The sequence below is a fragment of the Anomaloglossus baeobatrachus genome, chromosome 4, assembly GCF_048569485.1.
Source record: "Anomaloglossus baeobatrachus isolate aAnoBae1 chromosome 4, aAnoBae1.hap1, whole genome shotgun sequence".
NCBI classification, from domain to species: domain Eukaryota; kingdom Metazoa; phylum Chordata; class Amphibia; order Anura; family Aromobatidae; genus Anomaloglossus; species Anomaloglossus baeobatrachus.
In genome coordinates this window covers 94,792,382-94,811,281 of record NC_134356.1, presented here as the reverse complement: position 1 = coordinate 94,811,281, position 18,900 = coordinate 94,792,382, and the positions used below count along the sequence as shown (strand labels likewise).

Genomic DNA, 18,900 nt, shown 5'->3' with positions numbered 1-18,900 from the left:
GTAGGAGGAGGAGCAACTGTCTGAAACCAGCTGCATGGCTAAATCTAAAACCTTGTGTCAGGACCCAGTAATCTAAGTAATACATTGTTGGATTCAGAGTCTCTATTCCTACATCATGCTGTTCTCAGATGGAGGTAGCAGAAACCTGCAGACAGATTTAATTTAAAGGGGGTGTCCAATTCGAATAGCGTTGACAGATAAAAACACTCACAATGTGTGCCACTTCTGGGAGACCATGTCAGCTGTAAAAGTGTGAGAAAACCTGATAGTAAGTGTTCAGTTTCTTGCTGCACCCCACAGGGGAAAATCTGCATTCTATATTGCATGGGGATGGGACTTATTGTATTTGCTGGGACCACCCTACTAACTCAAAATTCCCTATCGGGGCATATACAAATTGTTTAGCTAAATTTAGAGATCCCCTTTAAGTCCCTATTCTTACTAACGCATTTAATTTCTGTTTAGAATGGACCCAAGACAGCTATACTGGTTACCTTAGAAATTAATACCAGCATATCCAGGCTGACCCTGTAAATGGTGTCTGTTGAAACTTGGGTAGTTTGGATGGCAAAATAACAGCTCATACTGCACTATTCTTGCTGATAAAGGGGTTGTCCGGTCTAAATCCATGAGTCTGCAGTCCCCCTATGTGACTGCAGACTGGTGAATTCTCACATCTCGCGTACTGTGCACTGCGAGGATTCTCTAGTGGCAGAACTAGGAATAGCAGTGAAGTGTGCTATATGCAGACTCCTGGCCAGAATCCGACCTAGATGGGCCCGGCCTTTTTCATTGAAAGTGCATTGAGCGATTCTCGCCCATCTAGGTGGATTCTGGCCAGGAGTCTGCATATCACGCACTTGACTGCTGTTCTCGGCTGTGAAACCGGAGAATCCTCACTGTGCACAGTACGCGCGATGAGAGGATTCACAAGTCTGCAGTCACATAGAGCGATAAGAGCTAAGGTAGAAAGCGCAGTAGGGTCTTACCCCAAAAAAATCTAAAAGGTGATAACGGACCATGCTCCCCTTTGTAGGGTTGTGTGACACACAACCAGTATTTAGACACGTAGTCAGCTGCTGCTGGGTCTTTGTGCTCAAAGCCAAGAATAATCGGGAATCCACATAAAAGTGAAGCTTTTCTGCGTTGCTGTATGAATGACGAAAATCCAAAAGTGCTGAATAGTATGTAGATGTTCTACGCATTTCAAGGTGTGTCCTCACTTCTTCATCAGGAAACCCACCAATAGGTTGGTTTCTGAATAATCTGGAGCTTTACAGCAAGATAACAAGATAAGGTAGAGCTATAACAATTACTGATCCTGAAACGTCTCCTTAAAGGCCCCGTCACACTAAGCAACATCGCTAGCAACATCGCTGGTAACGAACAACTTTTGTGACGTTGCTAGCGATGTTGCTGTGTGTGACATCCAGCAACAACCTGGCCCCTGCTGTGAGGTCGTTGGTTGTTGCTGAATGTCCTGGGCCATTTTTTAGTTGTTGCTGTCCTGCTGTGAAGCACAGATCGCTGTGTGTGACAGCGAGACAGCAACAACTAATGTGCAGTGAGCAGGGAGCCAGCTTCTGCTGAGGCTGGTAACTAATGTAAACATCGGGTAACCAAGAAGCCCTGTCCTTGGTTACCCGATATTTACCTTTGATACCAGCCTCCTCCGCTCTCACTGTCTGTGCTGCCGGCTCCTGCTCTGTGCACATGTAGCTGCAGCACACATCAGGTAATTAACCCGATGTGTGCTGTAACTAGGAGAGCAAGGAGCCAGCACTAAGCAGTGTGCGCTGCTCCCTGCTCTGTGCACATTTAGCTGCAGCACACATCAGGCAATTAACCCGATGTGTGCTGTAACTAGGAGAGCAAGGAGCCAGCGCTCAGTGTGCGCTGCTCCCTGCTCTGTGCACATTTAGCTGCAGCACACATCGGGTTAATTAACTTGATGTGTGCTGTAACTAGGAGACTGGGGGCTGGTCACTGGTTGCTGGTGAGCTCACCAGCAACTCGTGTAGCCACGCTCCAGCGATCCCTGCCAGGTCAGGTTGCTGGTGGGATCGCTGGAGCGTCGCAGTGTGACAGCTCACCAGCAACCTCCTAGCAACTTACCAGCGATCCCTATCGTTGTTGGGATCGCTGGTAAGTTGCTTAGTGTGACTGGACCTTAAGCCCTATTTAAAGATAACATTGAATCCTGCTTTTAGCAGGGGTTGGACTAGATGACCCAGGAGGTCCATTCCAACTCTACCATTCTATGATTAGTATTGTACTACAAAATCACCTGACGGATTCCCCTTAATAATGTGTGCAGTTTGTCATCATAAAAACGGCTTACATTTCATTTTTAATTTGAACGTCTGGATTGATACCTTTTCAGGAGTGCACCCTTTCCCAGGCTGACCTCTTCTTATTTGGTTGGGCACATGCTCCTTATTGATTGATCGTTCAGACCAGCAGGCTATCTTTTAAAACAAGATTAGCCTTTTGATTGTCAAGTTGCAGCTTGTACTGATCAGCCTGAGATTTCAACACCTGTAGGGAGGAGGGACCCTGAGGAGATGTCCATCATGCTGGATGGGTTGAGGTGTCGTCTGCTTTGACTTCTGAGCTGTTTCTCTCCTAATGGATTTCTGAGTCAGCCAAAAATGTAAAGTGTACAGAGCTCGAACAGCACAACTCTGTTCTTAGATACTTCAGTTTAGCTCCTATAGAATTTTTGGTGGCCACGGGACTTGGTCACAGTTAGGGCGGCGTCACACGCTACGATATATCGGGCGATATGTCGTCGGGGTCACGTATTCCGTGACGCATATCCGGCATCGTTAGAGATATCTTAGCGTGTGACACCTCTGAACGACTGTGAACGAGCAAAAATACTCACCTTATCATTGCTCGTTAACACGTCATTCATTTTCATAGTCGTTCCTCCTTCTGCGCGCCGGTTGTTCATCGCTCCCGAGGCAGCACCCATCGCTCCGTGTGACACCCCGGGAACGACGAATACAGCTTACCTGCATCTCGCTGGCAATGCGGAAGGAAGGAGGTGGGCGGGATGTTACGTCTCGCTAATCTCTGCCCCTCCGCTTCTATTGGGCGGCCGCTGTGTGACGTCGCTGTGACGCTGAACGTCCCTCCCACATGTGGATGTTCACCGCCCACAGCGAGGTCGTTCGGGAGGTAAGTATGTGTGACGGGGGTTAACGACTTTGTGCGACACGGGTGATGAATTGCCCGTGACGCACAAACGACGGGGGCGGGTACGATCGCACGATATATCGTCCTGTGTAACGCCGCCCTAAGTCAGCCCCCACCATTCTGTTATTGATGACCTAACTTTAGTCCTACACAGCTGGGCATAGGAAGCTTACAACAATGTTGGTATTTTAGTTGGTGAAGTAGTATATCCTGAAGCTTTTACACAGGTATGTAATATAAACTACCAACCAAAACTATGCAGAGTTCAGATGATAAGTATACAGTGTGCTGTGTCTGCCCGAACTTGGCCAAGTCTGTGTATTTACTCAGTTGCGTTTATGTAGCTGTTTTTATTCCTTCTTGGAAACTGGGATGTGGATCAAAGAAAAACAAATGTCCAGACTTTCCAGAAAAATGACTGCATTCCGAGTTTTATGTAGTTTTATTGTAATAGTGCTATTTTGCCTGCAGAAATCTATCAAACGTATGAAGCATTTCCTAGTCACTGGGCTACACCCATGTTGACTCCCTTTCTTGAAGACTCACAACGCATTCAATTGAATAACTGTTTGAAATTAGAGGCTTGTTTCTCCGCTGATGTTGGCCTCATTTCTACATTAATTTGTTGATTTATATGACAATCAGTTGGAAAATGCTGCAGGTCAACACTTAGTACACAGAGGAAGGAAAACAAATGTTACTGGAGTTTGTTTTTCTAAGGATACATGTTCAAGTTGGCATAAATTTGTAAGGGTTAAATTGGATCTGTGCTTTCATCTAACTTTTCTAAATCAGTAATACAGGGGAATATAAAAAACTTTGTAATGTATTTTATGGAAGATATTTGCTTCTTTCTCCACTTTTTAAGCTGGGTTCACACACGACAGCGACAACGACGTCGCTGTTACGTCACCATTTCCTGTGACGTAACAGCGACCTTACATGATCGCTAGTAAGCTGTGAAACATGTAATTTTAAGCAGCGACGGAGCAGCGATCATAGCGACCTCGACGGTCATTGGGACGTGTCACACGCGTCTCTGTGCGATGACTCAGACCTTGATAGAGGCGTGGTGTTTACCCCTAGACATGTTTTGCGTTGCCTCTTTTCACGCCCCTCTGTTCCGATTGGTGATCGCTACAGCGCCTTTGCGTTGCCTTTTTCACGCCCCTCTGTTCCGATTGGTGGTTACTACAGCGGCGCCTGATTGGGTGACCGTGCCAAACAAAGGAATACACAAAGAACGACACACTAGCGACACCAGACAGAGACTCTACTACGTGGAACAAAGAATGGAACTTACAGAATGAAATCACTGTAACGCCTTCAGCAAGTTACCCAATCGGAACGCTGTTATGACCACCAATCGGAGTCGTGGGGGCGTTGTAAAATACACCGCAAAAACACGCCCTTGTCCTGCCTTCAGTCCTACGTCACTGCCTTCAGCATTGTCACGACCGTCGCTGCTGCGGTGTCAAACACAAGGATGCATGTGGCGCAGCGGGATAGCAGCGATTAAAAAATGACCTGGAATATTCAAGAGCGAGCAGCGATCTCGCAGCAGGGGTCTGATCGTTGTTATGTGTCACACACAGCGACGTTGCTGTTGAGGTCGCTGCTACGTCACAGAAAATGGCGACTTAGCATCGATATCGTTGTCGCTGTGTGTGACATCACCTTTAAGCACTTCTCCCTGTCATGATTCTCTGCGCAGAGCACCTCACAGACCAGGTGATGCTCTGCGGCGATTACAGATCTGACAGTGTGTCCATTCCTTGTGCAGAGCATCTTGCCTTTGGAGATGCTCTGTGGCACTTTCAGCTTTGACGGCAGAGCATCTTGCCTTTGGAGATGCTATGCGGCGCTTACAGATCTGACAGTGTGTCCATTCCTTGTGCAGAGCATCTTGCCTTTGGAGATGCAATGCGGCACTTTCAGATTTGACGGCAGAGCATCTTGCCTTTGGAGATGCTCTGCGGCACTTACAGATATGGCAGTGTTTCTATTCCTTGTGAAGAGCATCTTGCCCTTTGGAGATGCTCTGCGGAACTTGCAGATCTGACGGCAGAGCATCTTGTCTTTTGGAGTTGCTCTGCGGCATTTACAGATGTGGCAGTGTGTCTGTTCTTTGTGCAGAGCATCTTGCCTTTGGAGATGTTCTGTGTCACTTACAGATCTGGCAGTGTTTATTCCTTTGTGCAGAGCATCTTGCCTTTGGAGATGTTCAGTGTCACTTACAGATCTGGCAGTGTCTATTCCTTTGTGCAGAGCATCTTGCTCTCGATACTCTGCGGTGCCGTGCCGTTCTTGTTTATGAACTAGCAGCTTGGTCACTATACTGGAGTCCAGGTTGGTTCTGGGAGGTGCTGGTTACTCAGCTGTTCCATCTTCCAGGTAATTGTCAGGCTTCTCTACTGAGCATGCGCCTCCAGAACTCTGCCAGTTGTATTCTCTGGCTCTGCTGCGTTGTCATAGTTTGTGTGTCTGCTGGTATTCTAATCTTGGCATTCTGACCTCGGACTGTTATTGGCTTTCCCTCTGCCTGCTCCCTTTTAGGCTATGTGCGCACTAGGCGTTTTTTTCACGCTGCGTTTTTATGTGCGTTTTTGTCTAAAAAACGCACCCGCGGCTAAAAAACCGCAGCAAAAACGCATGCGTTTTTGCCGCGATTTGGTGCGTTTTTTGCTGCGTTTTTGCTCACTGCGTTTTTAATCAGTGCACAATGCCATTAAAGATTGTTGATGAAAAAAAAAAAAAAAAAAGGTCTGATGTCATTTCCTTCTTCAAAATGTTCATTGTATGCAGGAGAGCAGACAGCTGCAGAACTAGTGTATGCAGGAGAGCAGACAGCAGCTGCAGAACTACAAGTCTCAGCATCCTCCATTCACTAGTGTATGGAGAGCAGACAGCAGCTGCAGAACTACAAGTCTCAGCATCCTCCATTCACTAGTGTATGCAGGAGAGCAGACAGCAGCTGCAGAACTACAAGTCTCAGCATCCTCCATTCACTAGTGTATGCAGGAGAGCAGACAGCAGCTGCAGAACTACAAGTCTCAGCATCCTCCATTCACTAGTGTATGCAGGAGAGCAGACAGCAGCTGCAGAACTACAAGTCTCAGCATCCTCCATTCACTAGTGTATGCAGGAGAGCAGACAGCAGCTGCAGAACTACAAGTCTCAGCATCCTCCATTCACTAGTGTATGCAGGAGAGCAGACAGCAGCTGCAGAACTACAAGTCTCAGCATCCTCCATCCAGGACTGTATGCAGTTTTTTGCCCAAAAAGAAAAAAAAAATGACGTGGGCTTCGCCATATTTTTGTATGCTAGCCGGGTACAGCAGGCAGGTACGGGCTGCCCCCAACCCCCAGCTGCCTATTTGTACCCGGCTGGGAACCAAAAATATAGAGAAGGCCTTTTTTTTTAATTATTTCATGAAATAATTAAAAAAAAAAATGACGTGGGCTTCGCCTAATTTTTGAGTCCAGCCGGGTACAACTAGGCAGCTGGGGATTGGAATCCACAGTGCAGGGTGCCCATGCTTTCTGGGCACCCCCACTGCGAATTGCAGTCCGCAGCCACCCCAGAAAATGGCGCTTTCATAGAAGCGCCATCTTCTGGCGCTGTATCCAACTCTTCTAGCTGCCCTGATGCCGGGTGGCTAGCTAGGTAATAATGGAGTTAGGGCTAGCTGTATATTATCAGCTGGCCCTAAGCCCGAAATTCATGGTGTCACGCCAATATTAGACATGGCCACCATGAATTTCTAGTAATGATAAAAAAAAAAACACAACACACAGAAAAATATTTTTATTAGAAATAAAACACAACACAATTAGTGACTCCATCTTTATTGAAATAAACCCCCCTCCGCAGTAATCCTGGGTCAGGGTCCCGCGCCGTCCAATCAGGATCCAATATCATCTGATCGGTTTGCTGGAAGGCAAAGCGATCAGATGATGTGTCAGGATCAAGTGCCTGAATCACATCACACATCAGCTGATTGTATAAAAGCCGGTTATACAATCAGCAGATGCATCAGTAGAAAAAAAAAAAATAATAATACTCACTTGTGTGCTGTGGTGATTACCGGCAGCTCCTGGAGCGATCGATTGGACAGGAGTCTGATCCCGTCCGATCGCTGCCGGAGCTGCCGGTAATCAGCTGATGAAGTCCCCTGACGGCAGGATCAGCTGATAGCCGGCCGGGCGCGAAGAAGCCGGCGAGACTACGATCAGCTGATGCGTCAGGTGACTGCATCAGGTGATCCCTCGCCAGGTCCTGCAAGCAGGTTCCTGCCGGCCGAGGAGACTGCACACAGAGCGGCGGGACCGGGAGGAGCTGGGAGCGGGCATGGCACCGGACCCTGCAGACAGGTGAGTATATATGACATTTTTTTATTTTTCTACTGTTCACTTTGGTTTTCGCCGCTGCCTCCACCTCCCGCCCAGACACGGCGCCGCACGGAGCTGACATGGCACCGGACGGGAGGTGGACGCAGCGGTGACGGTACCGGGAGGATTCATGCTTCTGTGTTTACCAACAGAAGGAATCCTCTTCCTGTACACGTCACTGTAGTGCCCACCCCTTGCGTGTATAGCTGCGTTTTTAGTCATAGAAACGCGGCTATATGCGTTATTCATTGCGTTTTTAACATCTCATTGAATTCAATGAGTGAAAAACGCAGTGGAAAACGCAGAAATAATTGACATGCTGCGTTTTTGTGGTCACCACAAAAACGCAGCTAAAAAAAAACGCTGTGTGAGGACAGCACTTCTGAAAACCCATTGACATTGCTGGGGAAGCAATGTCACTGCGTTTTCAGCACAAAAACGCGGTAAAAAACGCCGCTAAAAATGCGGCAAAAACGCCTAGTGCGCACATAGCCTTACTACTATGTCTCTGCTTGCTCCCTTTTACTACTACGTGCTCTTCTGGTATTGTGACCCTCGGCTTGTGCCCTGACTACGTCTCTGTTTACCCCTTATGATTATACGTGACCTCCTGTTACTAGACCCTTGCTCTACTGACTACCCTTCTCTTCATGCGACCCCCGTAAGGTAGTGACAAGCGTTACACGCCCCCTATCTCTTGAACTGGTCATAGCAAGATGGATTCCCTGCACAATGTGGTGTCCAATTAGAGAGGGGAGGCACTAACACAGGGAGAGAAACAGATCCCACTAAAGCTTTCATAGCAAGTGATTTATCTCACCATAGAGCAGGATTCACAGCTACACCACTCAGTCTTGCTGTATATTATCTGCCTGCTGCTTCTGTGTGAGTGCTACCAGTAAAAGCAGTATTCCTCTTTTGTGTGTTTAGTGGATGGGAAATATAGCAGCACCCACTAGCTCAGAGTCAATTGTATATTACAAATGGAGTCCGCAGAGGAAAAATTACTAAAACATGCAGGATGCACATTATATAATGGCCAGAAATGCTGTTATTCCTCATGTATACCTAGGACAGCTTATTTTAATAAGATACTTGAAACTCTAGTTTTCCTTTAAAGGAGTATTCCCATCTTTAAGATCCTGTCCCAATATGTAGTAGGTGTAATAATAATATTAACAAATACCTCCAATTAGAAATGTAGTATAGTTCTTCTGATTCACTATGTTGTTCCCTCATGTGCAGGGCATTGCAGGACCCTAGGTATCCATAGTTACGACCACACTTATAGTCACAGCCAGTTAGTTGCTAGTGGGCATAACTATGGATACCTAAGGTCCTGCAATGCCCTGCACATGAGGGAACAACATAGTGAATCAGAAGAACTATACTACGTTTGTAATTGGAGGTATTTGCTAATATCATTATTATTATAATATAATAATTTATTATTATTGCGCCTACTACATTTTGGGATAGGATCTTGGAGATGCACATACCCCTTTTAAAGCTACTCTCACACCTTACATTTGGATTTAAATTAAATTAATTTAATATAATAGACAAAATTAATATAATATACAAAGTTATATACAATATATACAAAAGTAATCAAATGAAGAAAAAACAAAAAGCCAGCACCAAATGTGCACTTCAGCACTAAAAATTCCAAACTGTACTTATAAAATTTTGAGATTTTTGGCAAAAAATTGCAATTTCTTGAGCTGCTTCGCCACGTCACGGCAAATCTCATTTGGAGCAGTCCTACACTAAATTATTTTTATAAAATGTGCCATACGGCCTCACATATGAATAGTAGAACTGCTCTTAGCAGCACTCACCTGGTCTATTGCAGTCCCGTACCCATGACTGAGTCATGGCTGTGGGCGGGACAGGTCCAAGCAAATGCTGCATGAAGTAAATAGCCTGTGGACAAAGCCTGATGACTTAATGTGAACAGTCACCAACCGCCAAAATCAAGACAGGTGGAATACATCCCAAATTGGGGTGCATAGCAAGGTGGAGGTCAGCCACCGACCTTGGAGATGCACATACCCCTTTTTAAAGCTACTCTCACACCTTACATTTGGATTTAAATTAAATTAATTTAATATAATATACAAAATTAATATAATATGCAAGGTTAATACAATATATACAAAAGTAATCAAATGCATTAAAGGGCAATGTAGGTAATGGTTTGGGGGTGACCGCCCTCAAGGTTCAGCTAGGCTGGATATAGGATAACAAAGAGAGAGATTATGGATACAGAGCATTTACATATGTTGTCAGACAGACCCCATTAAAGAGGACCAACCACCAGGATTTTCATATATAAACTAAAGCCATGGCTATACTGGCGCTAACAGGCTGATTCTATACAAACCTTTAGTTGTGAGATCGGATGTATAGTTTCTGAAATACAGGCAAGTATAAGTTGTGAAATGCACTCACTGTTATTTGATAGGTGCAACGGAATAACTAATAGGTGGGTGGGTTTTGTTAGTTATTCCCGCCTCTGTCTGCCTGCCTGTCCTTCCTCCCCCTGTCTCTGTTATTACAGGGACGAAGGACAGAGGGAGGAAGGACAGGCAGGTAGCCAGGGGCAGGAATAACTAGCAAAATCTAACCCACCTATTAGATAGTCTGCAGCACCTCTCTTCAAATGTGCATTTCTCAAACTTTACTTGTCTGTATTTCAGAAACTATACATCTGATCTTACAACTAAAGGTATGTATAAAATCAGCATTATAGTGCTAGTATAGCACTGGCTTTAGTTTATATAGGAAAATCCGGTTGGTTTGGCCTCTTTAACTTTAATGGGGTCCGTTTGGTTTTTGTTAGGTTTTCAGGCGCTGTAACAAAACAAAATGCAGCTTCTCTCAATAGAAGTTAATTGAGAGAAGTGCAGCAGTCTGGTTGGCATGTGACCACAAGTATGCAAACAGACATGCAGTCACATCATTGCCCCCTCCCACGTGCAGTACAGGGGAATCGTGACCGTGTGATCATCAGTCTGCAATCACATAGGCTGCCCGCAGGGTTTTCATTTCAGTCCAGACAACCCCTTTAATATGCAGCACTCATGTTGGATATTTATCTGCACAACTGAGTTGCAGAACTGTAATACAGTGGAACCTTGGATTAAGAGTAACTTGGTTTGAGAGCGTTTTGTAGGACAAGGAAAGCTTTTTACAAATTTGTAACTTGGTTTAAGAGCAATGATTTGCAAGAAGAGCATATACTCACCGTGCACACTTCCGGTTCTGTCCTTTCACTCTGACTCGCTCCGGAGGTAACTTTCTGTACATCTGTACTGTATACAACATACCATTGTACAGTGCAGTATATACTATATAGCATGTCTATCTATTTGCATTTGTGGATACAGTACTGTACTTTCTGCTAACCAGTACTGCACATTGCTTATACTGTAAAGGGTGCTTTATACGCTGCGACATCGCTACCGATATATCGTCGGGGGTCACGTCGTTGGTGACGCATATCCGGTAGCGACATTGCAGCGTGTGACACCAAGGAGCGACGATCAAAGATTGCAAAATCGTCCCAAAATGGTGATTGTTGACACGTTGCTCCTTTCCTTAATATCACTGCTGCCACAAATACGATGTTATTCGTCGGTCCTGTGGCAGCACACATCGCTATCTGTGACACCGCAGGAACGACAAACATCTCCTTACCTGCCTCCCCCGGCAATGCGGAAGGAAGGAGGTGGGCGACATGTTACATCCCGCTCATCTCCGCCCCTCCGCTTCTATTGGGCGGCCACTTAGTGACGTCGTGGTGACGTCGCTCTGACGCTAAACGCACCTCCCCCTTGAAGGAGGGATTGTTCGGCGGTCACAGCGACGTCGCTGAACAGGTATGTGCGTGTCACGCTGCCGTAGCGATAATGTTCGCTACGGCAGCGATCACCAAATGTCGCACGAACGACGGGGGCGGGTGCTGTAGCGCTCGACATCGCTAGCAATCGCTAGCGATGTCGCAGCGTGTAAAGTACCCTTTACTCTCGCACACCAATAATTTTATTGTAAGCTAAGGTGCAGTTTAATTTGTTTTGTCTTTTACTGTACAGCGTTTTGTATTAGTGTCTGTAATAATTTATATGAATACAGTACATTATTTTTTATTACTATAATAAATTTGTATAAATACAGCAAATATTTTTGGGTTGTGGAATGAATTGTGTTTTATTTCCTATGAGAAAATTCACCTTGATTTAAGAGTAACTTGGTTTAAGAGCACACTCCTGGAACCAATTATCCTCGTAATCCGAGGTTCCAGTGTATATTGCAGCAATTATGAAAAATTGTAGAAAAAGTCACCTAGCCATAATGTAAAAATTACTGTCCCGATCGTGGCTACAAATTTGACGCTGTCTACTGCATCCTGCTTTCTGACCTATGTGCATTGGTGGCCCTTTCTAGTTATTGCTATACTGGAAGCAGAGCTGTCCTGTTGGGCATAAAGCAACAGTACCACTCGGGTCTTTATTACCTGAGATTTATGCAAGAGCAGTAAGACTTATACTGCAGCCGGTAATAGGAGCTCATAAGTTGCTTCATGCCAGCAGAGAGAAAATATTGGGAGCGAATGGCTGGGGAATACTATGGATGTAGGGAAGGAAACATTCTTGTTCTGACTACACACAGTATTGGAATGGAGGAAGAATAGGGTCCTATGGTGAGACTGAGGGGCCAAGGTACTGCTGTTTAGATGGGAGAAAGTAGGGGAGGGCAAGTGGCAACAGTGTCGGGCATAGAAATGCTGTGCCAGCTGTAGTGGGTAAGCAGGCCGCAAAAAGCTATAGATTGACACTTCTAGAGGAAGGGGACGCAAATTGCTCCTGTGATTATTTAGGTAATAGTCCATAAATAAATACATTCGGCACTCTTGACATTACGGTGCCCATGTCGAGGGACGGCATCCCACTTATACGTAATAATAGAAAGACCGGTACTCAGATATATTGTATTACAGTGGTTTTTCAAGATTTATTCCATTCGGCCATCAAAAAACATGATAAATGGCGTCATTTATGTTGTTTCCTTGATGACCCGATGGAGTACATTTTGAAAAACCACTTCAATATACCGTATCAGAGTTCTGATCTTTCTACTATTACTTTGGGTAATGGGGCAAGGCACCGCGTGACTATTATGTGGAAAAAGAGGAATAAGCCACTGTTATGATTGTGGGCAAGTCAGAGAGTTGGGGGGAACAAGGCACAGAAATGATTATCAGAGTGTGGATAAGGGACCCATACACAATAAATAGCTATTGGCTGAATAATTGTTCGGCCAATGAACCAGCCAGCAGCTCCCTCTCCCAACTCCTGTGTTCTCCGAGAGCTGCTGTCAGACTCCGGTCCTTGGCTTATTTTACTGAGAATAAAAGGGACACCAGTCCGAAACCACACATGCCGGATTCATAGCTCACCCGACATCATCTGTCAGGATAGTTGAATCCCCCACACATGCCGGATGCATATCTTACCCAACATCATTTGTCACGGTAGTCTGAAACAACACATGCCGGATGCATATATCTTACCCGACCTAATCTGTCAGGGTAGTCCGAAATCACACATACTGGATGCATATGTCACCCAAAATCATCTGTCAGAGTAGAGTCAAATCTCCCACACATGCCGGATGCATATCTCACTGGATATCATCTGTCAGGGTAGAATCAAATCCCCCACACATGCCGGTTGCATCTCTCACCCGACATAATTTATGAGGGTAGAGTTGAATCCCCCACATATGCCACATGCATATCTAACCCGACATCATCTGTCATGGTAGTCTGAAACCACACATGCCGAATGCATATCTCACACCCAACATCATCTGTCAGGGTAGAATCGAATCCTTCACACCATGTCGGATGCATATCTCACCCAACATGATCTGTCAGGGTGGTTCGAAACCACACATGCTGGATACATATCTCACCCAACATAATCTGTCAGGGTAGAGTCGAATCCCCCACACATGCTGGATGCATAGCTCACCTAACATCATCTGTCAGGGTAAAGTCGAATCCCCCACACATGCTGGATGCATAGCTCACCCAACATCATCTGTCAGGGTAGAGTCGAATCCCCCACACATGCTGGATGCATAGCTCACCTAACATCATCTGTCAGGGTAGAGTCGAATCCCCCACACATGCTGGATGCATAGCGCACCCAACATCATCTGTCAGGGTAGAGTCGAATCCCCCACACATGCTGGATGCATAGCTCACCCAACATCATCTGTCAGGGTAGAGTCGAATCCCCCACACATGCTGGATGCATAGCTCACCCAACATCATCTGTCAGGGTAGAGTCGAATCTCCCACACATGCTGGATGCATAGCTCACCCAGCATCATCTGTCGGGGTAGAGTCGAATCCCCCACACATGCTGGATGCATAGCTCACCCAACATCATCTGTCAGGGTAGAGTCGAATCCCCCACACATGCTGGATGCATAGCTCACCCAACATCATCTGTCAGGGTAGAGTCGAATCCCCCACAAATGAAGAGACAAAGGACCACACACACACACACACACACATTTTACTACTGGTCAATGTCAGGTTCAGCTGGTGTTAAGCGGGCTTTACACGCTAGGATATATCAAACGATATGTCGTCTGGGTTAGGTTGTAAGTGACTCACATCCGGCATCGTTTGACATATCGTAGCGTGTGACCGCTACGAGCGAGTGTGAACGAGCATAAATACTCACCTTATCGTTGCTCGTTGACACGTTGCTCATTTTCTAAAAATCGAACGTCCGGTTGTTCATTGTTCCCGAGGCAGCACATATCGCTCCGTGTGACACCCCGGGAACGATGAACACCGCTTACCTGCTTCCCGCCGGCTATGCGGAAGGAAGGAGGTGGGCGGGATTTTACGACCCGCTCATCTCCGCCCCTCCGCTTCTATTGGCCGGTCGCTGTGTGACGTCGCTGTGACGTCGAACGTTCCCCCCCCCCCCTTCAGGAAGTGGATGTTCGCCGCCCACAGCGAGGTCGTTCGGGAGGTAAGTACATGTGATGAGGGTTAACGACTTTGTGCGACACGGGCAACAAATTGCCCGTGCCGCACAAATGATGGGGCGGGTGCGATCGCACGAGAAATTGAAGCATGTAAAGCAGCCTTTAGTCTAATGTGTGTGGGGGCCTTCTATGCAGACAAAATGCTGCTATGATTACTTTATAGAAGTGATTACTTTGTGCATGAAAAGTAGAAGTATACACTTTGCTTCATAGCTTTACCATCTTTGAATCAGATGTGTGTTTTGACAAAACAAAGTAAATGGCAGAATATGAAACTGCAATCAGGTAACAGTATCCAGATAGAATATACCACTACCACTCCATCCACACTGGAGACTATGGACCCAGTTGATCATAGGATGGGTGCAGGTTTCAGCAGTTGCACACCCAGCAATCACACATTTATCATGTATCTTGTGGATAGGTGATAAATAGTGTTTTTAGGACAACTCATTTAATTCAGAGTGCCCTAGTGTATGGCCATACAAAATAATACTAAATACAAATAAACAGCAAAAATAAAAGTAAAAAAAAATGTAAACAGTTATAAAAGTTTCCAAAAGTTTTATTAAAGCAGTATGTTAGTTATTGTATATTACACTCATGTTGTGTCATACGACTGCAATTATTGCTTCAACCGTTATTGCGTATTCTTAGTCTGTAATAATAATAATAATAATAATGTAAGCCAATATAAAAAGAGGACTGGTCCACAAGTACGAAAATCTCTGCACTTGCTCTAAAGCCGTATAAGCAGGAATGCAATAAAAACATGCGAATACTGACATTTATCCTCTGGCCACATGTGCTCTTTATTTATATATGTAATGTAAGTACGTGATGTATGTAGGTGTGAGTGGCCCTTTAAGAGCACAGACAGTACGTCATTCCTCACGCTCAGTATAAAGGTTACTAGGGTTTATTTCGGAGGATGTAAACATTTTTCATTGCCCAATATCCTGAATTCCTTCAGCATGTGCTTATTATCCTAGCATGTATGCATTTGTATATCAAATCATGAGGAGCGATGCACATGTGGCTGCTTATTTGCATTTCATCAAATTTAGTGTTTTATTTTTAACTACTTTGTTGCATAATTGTTATAGAACCCATGACGTGTTTTTTTTTTTTTTTGTTTGTTTTTTTATTTTCTTTAGTTCTCAGATAGATGTGTATTTCAGTATAGTGAGCTGGTTTACTGGTTTTACATTGATATAATCAGTATAACAAGGTAAATAAATATAGCTGTGGTGACATTATCAGCACTCCTAAATATTTATTTTGGATTATTATATTGCATTTTAGGGTTGGCAACATAATCCATGCCATGGGCAGCAGGAGCTGGTTGTAATACACAGATAAGCTCGCTCTCTGAACTGGGACTGGCGCTAACTCTAAACCAACACTTTAACTTGTCAGTTGCTGCTGTCAATAGTGACAGTAGCATGTGATTAGTTGACAGAGGGAGATTTCTCCCTCTGTCAGTCTATTGGCATTCCGATTGCAGGTTGCTGGTAATTGCTATAGCTACTAGGAAGCTTAAAGGGACTCGGTCACCAGGATTTTGCCACCTAATCTGAGAACAGCATAATATAGTGATAGAGACCCTGATTCCATCGATGTGTCACTTAGGCCGGTTTCACACATCCGGCTTTTTGACGGATACGGCGCACACCAGTACACTGTATATAGTACAATGGCAGCACGACATGTGCCAGTCACATGCTGTCATGTGACCCAGAAGTTGCGGCGCTGACATTGTACTGTATACAGTGTACTGGCGTGCGCCGTATCCGGCGAAAAACCAGATGTGTGAAACCAGCCTTACTGGGCTGTGTAGTGTATCTTTTATAAAATCACTGTTTAATTAGCAGGAAATTACCATTAGAGGACTATTTGGTGTGCTGCTTAAAAAATGTTTCAAAAATGCATTAATAAATACAAACTTTAAAATTAAATCAAAGCTGTCATAATTGCTGTTTGTGTTCATCTTGTCACAGAAAAAAAATTAAACAAGAAGGAATCAAAAAAGTTGTACATCTGCGAAAATGATACTACAAAAAAACTTGAGCTGTTTACGCAGAAAAACAAGTTCTGCAAACACTAGAATTAAAGAGTTAGGCCTCTCACAATATGACTACCAAAATACAAAAAAAAAATTAAATTATTTTCTTGTGCAAAAGTAGTAAAACATAAAATAAATATATACACTGCCTTGCAAAAGTATTCGGCCCCCCTTGAATTTTTCAACCTTTTCCCACATTTCAGACTTCAAACACAAAGATAAAAATGTTAAGTTATGGTGAAGAATCAACAACAAGTGGGACTCAATTATGAAGTTGAACGAAATTTATTGCTTATTTTAAACCTTTTTTTTTAAAAAATAAATAACTGAAAATCGAGGCGTTCAATATTATTCGGCCCCTTTAAGTTAATACTTTGTAGAGCCACCTTTTGCTGCGATTACAGCTACAAGTCGCTTGTGGTATGTCTCTATCAGTTTTGCACATCAAAAAGGTCCGTGGAGCCTCTGTTAAGAGTCTCAACACAGAAACCAGCTAGTTAGTTTTGCACATCGAGAGACTGAAATTCTTGCCCATTCTTCCTTTGCAAACAGCTGGAGCTGAGTGAGGTTGGATGGAGAGTGTTTGTGAACAGCAGTTTTCAGCTCTTTCCACAGATTCTCAATTGGATTCAGGTCTGGACTTTGACATGGCGATTCTAACACCTGGATACATTTATTTGTGAACCATTCCACTGTAGATTTTGCTTTATGTTTGGGATCATTGTCTTGTTGGAAGACAAATCTCCGTTCCAGTTTCAGGTCTTTTGTAGACTCCAACAGGTTTTCTTCAAGAATGGTCCTGTATTTGGCTCCATCCATCTTCCCATTAATTTTAAGCATCTTCCCTGTCCCTGCTGAAGAAAAGCAGGCCCAAACCATGATGCTGCCACCACCATGTTTGACAGTGGGGATGGTGTGTTCAGGGTGATGAGCTGTGTTGTTTTTACAAATAGTTTGATTTTGGTTTCATCTGACCAGAGCACCTTCTTCCACATGTTTGATGTCTCCCATGTGGCTTGTGGCAAACTTTAAATAACACTTTTTATGGATATCTTTGAGAAATGGCTTTCTCCTTGCCACTCTATCATAAAAGCCAGATTTGTGCAGTTTACGACTGATTGTTGTCCTATGGACAGACTCTCCCACCTCAGCTGTAGATCTCTGCAGTTCATCCAGAGTGATCATGGGCCTCTTGGCTGCATCTCTGATCACTCTTCTTCTTATTTGAGAGGAAAGTTAGGATGGACGACTGAGTCTTGGTAGATTTGCAGTGGTATGATACTCATTACATTTCAATATGATCTCTTCCATAGTGCTCCTTGGGATGTTTAAAGTTTTGGAAATCTTTTTGTTACCAAATCTGGCTTCTCAATGTCGTCGGCTGTGATGCCTGTCAACAAGCTCCTGCCCCTGTCGACGTGACGTGATAGGAAGTAGCAAAATCACGACAGGAGCGGTCACCTCTCTGAGCTGGGGGAGAGGCGCTGACAGCAGGGCAGGTAAGTAGTCGCTATATAATTACCTGCCCAAATTTAGCCCAATAGTGAAATGTAAAAAAAAGGCAAAATAAGCCGGATAACCCCTTTTAAGTTTATTCTTCAATGTTCTTTAAGGTTAATGGACCTGTTAAAGCGTAATCAGACGCGAAAAGGCTTTCATCCGTGAGAGGGCCTGCACCCAGCTCTTCTCCCGCTGTTTTACCCTATTTTTTGCACATAATAAAGAAGATTCCGGTTACAAAGTGGAGAATGCAGTCTTTTGCTTCTTCCTTGGATTTATTATTCTTAAATTCTATTGCACAATGAACAAGTAATGATCTCCAAAGACCTCGGCATCCCAACCCCAACAGTTCAAAATTATCTTAAAGGGAAGCTGTCACCTGATTCATGCTGAACAAATTGCGGACAACATGAATTAGTCTGGCCACACGATTGCACCACCGGACATTTTTCTGTGAAACGCTCTGCATTTCAGAGGAAACCTAGTTTAAAGGTTCGTCCATCAACCAGAGACTAGACTAGTACTGTGCTGCCCCTGGCTGGTTTCTCCCTGCAGCGATTTACTTGATTGACAGCTTTCTCACCTGCGTGTTCATAGGGAGAGATCTGTCAATCATTACTGTGTGCTGTCAGGATTCGCCGGTTTCTGAGTTGGGAACACCAGTCTCT

The 18,900-nt window shown here is 44.6% G+C and overlaps 1 protein-coding gene across 4 annotated transcripts in view; it reads left to right on the top strand.

Annotated features, from left to right (window-relative positions):
• JADE2 (jade family PHD finger 2) overlaps positions 1 to 18,900 on the top strand; it is a 353,612-nt gene that overhangs the window by 27,651 nt on the left and 307,061 nt on the right. The window contains exon 1 of one of the 4 annotated variants that reach the window (XM_075344471.1): positions 18,131 to 18,231. The exons of the other annotated variants lie outside the window; for them this stretch is intronic. The gene's annotated coding sequence lies outside the window, so the exon portion shown is untranslated. Of the gene's footprint in view, positions 1 to 18,130; positions 18,232 to 18,900 lie in introns of those variants that run through there. 4 annotated transcript variants of the gene reach the window in all.